The sequence below is a fragment of the Nicotiana tabacum genome, chromosome 7, assembly GCF_000715075.1.
Source record: "Nicotiana tabacum cultivar K326 chromosome 7, ASM71507v2, whole genome shotgun sequence".
Classification (NCBI taxonomy): domain Eukaryota; kingdom Viridiplantae; phylum Streptophyta; class Magnoliopsida; order Solanales; family Solanaceae; genus Nicotiana; species Nicotiana tabacum.
Genome location: NC_134086.1, coordinates 58,184,148 through 58,190,278, shown reverse-complemented (window position 1 = coordinate 58,190,278; position 6,131 = coordinate 58,184,148).

Below are 6,131 nucleotides of genomic sequence, written 5' to 3'. Positions count from 1 at the left end.
ATTTTTCAAACCAAACGGCATGACCCGATAACAATACGTTCCCCACGGCGTGATGAATGCCGTCTTTTCTGCATCTTCCTCGTCCATTAGAATCTGATGATAACCCGCATAACAATCCACAAAAGAGCCAATATCATGTTTGGCACAATTGTCGATCAGTATATGGATGTTGGGCAATGGGAAATTATCTTTTGGACTTGCCTTGTTAAGGTCTCGATAATCGACGCACACCCTGGTCTTGCCATCTTTCTTCGGTACAGGCATGACATTAGCTAACCAAGCGGGGTATCGTGTAACCTGAATGACCTTTGCCTCAAACTGCTTGGTAATCTCTTCTTTGATCTTCACATTTATGTCCGTTTTGAACTTTCTCAACTTCTGCTTGACAAGGAGGAGTGCCGGATCAGTGGGTAATTTATGAACCACCAAATCGGTGCTTAGACCTGGAATATCGTCATATGACCATGCAAAAACATCTTTGTACTCATGCAATACTTTAATTATCTCCTTCTTGAGTTGTGGCTCCAGATGAACACTTACTTTAGTTTCCCGCACATTGTCTTGGTCCCCTAGATTAACTGCTTCTGTGTCATTTAGGTTAGGTTTGGGTTTTTCTTCAAAATGACTTAATTCTTTACTAATTTCCTCATAAGCTTCATCGTTGTTACAATCCACCCCATCATCATACTCGTTTTCTTGTATTATTACTTCCGAGCTAGACTGGCTTTTAAAACTGGGCCGAAAATTCCTCATGCATGTCATATCATTGATATCAGCATAAAAAGAACTGTACAAAAAGAAAAGAAAAGAAAATGGAAAGAGAATTAGGAACGAAGAAAATTGCATTTCATTGAATATAAAGATAACAAGGTTTTAACTCATCCAAACGGACGGAACATAGCAACTGGATTACAAACCCTGGAATAATCCAGGTGACAAAAGGAAAACAAAACCCACTACCACGACTCCCTCCGAATTGGAAGAGGAGTAGCTTCCCAATTGTTGATGTTAGCATGTGGTCCGATGTACTGTATATCTGCTCCGCTTGACCCTTCCCCGGCCTCAACCATGTTTACTTCAGCAAATACTCTCTCGAACACCTTATCCAAATTCCCCTCTGCCCCAATCAATGAACCTGACATTTTTGCCAATGACTGTTTCTTGCTACCCGGCTTGACGAAGGACCTGGACAATCGTGGAATTGGTTTGGGAAGAACCCAAGCTTTCTTTTTCAACTTACGGGCCCTTCTAACATCTGCCGCTGTTGGTTTGAACCCTAATCCGAAAGTGTCCAGATTTTTGGGCAGGGACACAGGTTGAATAATGCCCTGAAGTTCAGCCCCCAGACCTTTCCCTAGCACGAACCCGTTATTCAGCATTTCTGATACTACCATGACGGTCGCAGCTGCCACCCTGGGACATGGCATGCTTTTAACCTCGGGCACTCTACTCACTGGGACCGTGTTGAAGACCTGATAAACCCATGGTCCCTTATCATCTTCAGTTTTTATAAAGGGCACAATGGCATCACTTATGGCGCATGTGGGATCTTCCCCATATAACACAATTTCTTGTCTGTCCCACTCGAACTTGACCATTTGGTGTAGCGTGGAAGGCACGGCTTTGGCTGCGTGAATCCATGGTCGACCCAACAAAAGATTGTAGGATACTGTAGCATCCAACACTTGAAATTCCATATTGAACTCGACTGGGCCAATAGTCAATTCGAGTACAATATCCCCTACTGTGTTTGTTCCTCCTCCGTCGAACCCTCGAACACAAATGCTATTTTTTCGGATTCTATCCTCATCGATCTTCAACTTGTTCAACGTGGACAACGTGCAAATATTAGCACTCGACCCGTTATCGATCAGTGCCCGAGTAACCATTGAACCTTCACACTTGACCGTCAAATAGAGAGCTTTGTTGTGTTCTGTGCCTTCCACAGGCAGTTCATCATCAGAAAATGCTACCCAGTTCACTTCAAAGATCTTGTTGGCAATTGTCTCCAGATGGTTCACTGAAATTTTGTCGGGCACGTGAGCCTCATTCAATATCTTCATCAAAGCTCGGCAATGCTCGTCAGAGTGAATCAATAACGACAACAACGAGATTTGGGCCGGTGTTTTTCTCAATTGTTAAACAATGTAATAATCTTGCACTTTCATCTTTTTCAGAAACTCTTCTGCCTCTTCTTCCGTCACAGCTTTTTTGACTGGCACTGTATTGTCTTTAGCGCCCTTAGCCTTTCTCAACTCTTCGGGAGCGAAACAACGTCCCGACCGAGTTAGTCCTTGTGCTTCACAACTCTCTTCCTCAATTTCCCTTCCTTTGTATGTCAACACTACCTTTTCATATCTCCACGGTACGGCTTTGCTATCAACCATGTGTAACTGGACTACCGGTTTTATGACAACCGATTCTACGTAGGCTCCTTTCACAACCACCACGGGTGCAGATGATGACCCTGGTACTACTAACTTGACTGGCTCTGGCTTTATTGCAGCCACAAATGGTCCCTTTCCCATTACCAACACTGGCTTGTCTTTTATTGCTTTTAACTGAACCACTGGCCTTGCACTCACTGTCTTTTCTTTGGCTTCCGTAGAACGAATCACCATAACCACCTGCGAAGGTTTTTTAGGCTCTGTCCCCTTATGTATCAGTTCGATCATATTGGCCTCATAATGCGCTGGTAACGGATTTTGGTTGATGTTTGGGGCCTCTGGAGCCTGTACTTCAATACGGCGATTATCAATGAGCTCTTGTATCGCGTTTTTCAACTTCCAACATTTTTCAGTATCATGCCCCGGCATCCCTGAGCAATACTCGCAGCTAATAGAATGGTCCAGGTTTCTGGGAAGTGGGTTTGGTGCTTTGGATTCAATCGGGGTCAACATTCCCAACTGTTTCAATCTATGGAAGAGAGCGGTGTAAGATTCTCCCAGCAGAGTAAATGTTTTTCTGTTTGGGGCCTTCTCACTTCTAAAAGCTTGGTTTGAGCGGAAGTTGGTTCCTGGTCTGTTTGCCCTTGGAGGGGGATAAGTGTTTTGCGGGGGTGGATGTGTGTTTTGGGGATTCGGGGCACGCCATTGCGAGTGCACCGGGGGCTGAGTGTAGGTCTGTGCGTGGTGGATAGAAAAGTGTGGTTCTGGTGGTGGATAGTAGTGTTGCGGTGGGCCATATGGGGTATATTGGTAGTTTGGGTGGTGGTGTCTGGGTTGATTGTAGTAGAGTGGAGGGTTATTGGGCCTGGACCAAGCACTAGCTTCAACTGTAGCAACTTATTCCTTCTTCTTCTTTCCAAGCACACCACCAATACCGCTTTGGATGGCCTGGGTGGTTGCTTTCAATGCCGAGTAGCTCAAGATTTTGTTAGATTTCAATCCTTCTTCAATCATGGCCCCCATCTTTACCACCTCATTAAACGATTTTCCGACGGACGTCACTAGATGACCACAATAGGTAGGCTCCAATGTTTGCAAGAAATAATCTACCATCTCACTCTCCCTCATCGGAGGATCAACCCTCGCTGCTTGTTCCCTCCAGCGGAAACCAAACTCTCTAAAACTTTCCCCAGGCTTCTTTTCCAGCTTCAACAATGACAGACGGTCGGGGACTATCTCAAGGTTATATTGAAAATGGCCAATGAATGCTTGTGCCAAATTATCCCATGTATACCATCGGCCGGGGTCCTGTCTCGTGTACCATTCTAGCGCTGACCCGCTCAGGCTTTGACCGAAATATGCTATCAACAATTCATCCTTTCCCCCAGCACCTCTCATTTTGCTACAAAAGCCACGCAGATGGGCTACTGGGTCACCGTGCCCCTCATATAAGTCAAACTTCGGCATTTTAAACCCCGCAGGCAACTGAACATCAGAGAAAGGGCATAAATCTTTGTATGCGACGCTGACTTGGTTACCTAAACCATGCATGTTCCTGAAGGATTGCTCCAGGCTTTTGACTTTACGAATCACTTCCTCATGTTCTGTATTCTTAACCGGTTTCTCAACCTCTCCGGGGATTTCAGAATGGGGAGAATAGGTATATGGCTCGGGCGCTTTGAAAGTGGGTTCGGGAGGGTAATATTGGGTGTCGTGAGCTTGGAATAGCAGCTCACTGGACGATCTATGTAGTGGGGCTGGGGGAGGTGCCACAAAGACGAGAACCATGGGTGGTGGAGGGTTCTGTTTAGGGGGTGGAGCTTGGGGAGCGTATGAAATGGTACCATAACCCTGGGCATGATAGGGGAAGGCTGAAGATGCGTGGGAAGTGGTAGGATCCTGAGCTTGAGCCAGGGGTGGGATGTAAGATGGATTAGCAGGATATAGTGGTGCCGGATGTCCCTGAGACCATGCCCGATGCATTTCGGCCATTTGTGCTTTTAATTTCCCCATCTCTTCTTTCATAGCACCCACATCTGTTACCTCAACTTCATTTGAAGGGTCTACGATGCTGATTTTCGAATCCTGCCCTGTCATTTTTACTTGATCTTTCGACCGGGTGTTGTATGGGTGAGTTGCCAGAATTGCCAATCACCTAACCACCTGCCTGGACTTACACACTTAGACAACCACTTTGTTAGCGGTTAGGTTTTAATAGATTTAACAACCGCACGTTGGCATAAATGCATTTATACAATTAATCATTTCTATTATGCATTTGCTCGATCGCATGCGTCATCCCAGCACTTCGTCCCTCGTTTCTTTTTACCCTTCTTTCAAATTTCATCACCTCATCCCTTTCTTGTGCTCTTCTCTTTCTTTTGTTTCTTTCTCTTTAGTGTTCCCGCTCATTTCTCTTTTGTTTTTCCATTCTTTTCTCTCTTTCTCTCTTTCCTTGGTTTTTCTTCTTTTTTCTTCTTTTCTTTTTTTCTTACGATTACGGTCGAATCCTATGGAGATTGCCTATGTATCGTGACCCCGCAAGAATCAGACCAAGCGTAGTTCATGAAAATAAATGCAAAAATAAAGGGTGGAAATAAGATTTTTTTTTGAAATTTTCAATTTTCATTACTAAAACAAACTATTACAAACTCAACACTTTTCGGAATGAAACTAATAGACGCAAATTAAAAGCAAATACAGACTCTAAGACTACAGACGTACTTGACCTGGCAAGATAACAGACATACGAAGGACTGACTCAAAATGGTAAAAATTACAGACACGGACTATGCATATTCTAGTGCTTCAAACTTAGGTGTCCGCGGGGCGTCGTTCGGCCTCGCCGCGGGCCTAGGATCCAAATCCCTTTCAAGCTGCTCTAACTCATTCATGGTTCGCTTCACATAGATCATCATTGCTGAGACAAAAGTAGTATGGGTCATGTCTTCACAAACCCGACATCTCCTGAAAATGGCATGAGCAATGGCTCTAATCCTGTCTTTTGTTTGCTTCTTTTCTATGAGCAAGCGTCTTATCTGATCGCTGCACGTCTTTAGTGCTCGAGAGTCCTGCAGGTGTTGGTCTTGCAGCCGTTGCACTTCTACCTCCATTTGGGCCAACAAGTCGTAACAATGTCCACTTTCAATTTCAAAATCTCTAGCCTGCCTAACCGTTTTACCCTCAAGGGCAACCACTTTTCTCTTTAAATTGGCAACAATTTTCTCATGGTCCCTTTTCAACTGATTCAAGTACTGGCGACGCTCCTCTGTTCTTGTAGCCCACTGTGCTTTAAGTTCTGCCATGACATTCTCAGATTTTTCTAATTCATCCCGCCATTCCCTGACTTCGTTTTCCAATCTTTTTATCAATTGCTCATCGGATCGGCTCCTCGGTTGCTTATCGACGGTTATCTTCAATTGCCGGATTTGGGCCCTAAGTGCTTCAGTTTCTCGAGCCAGTCTATTCTTTTCACCTTGATCCGCGGCAACCTGTACATTGTTCTCGAATTTCAGACTCTCAACTTGCTACTTCAGTTTACCAATCTCAACTCGATAGCCTTCTTCCTTTGCTAACCAATCCCACTGCTCTTGGGACGACTTGGCGAAATCTTCGAGATGAGGTCTTTTAGCTGGTCTCCCACATGCCACGTCACCTCTGAACCAATCATGATACCCTGGGGCAACTTCCCCTTTAACCCTATCAGACACACAAATGTTCGCCATCAAATGTTGACACTCACTC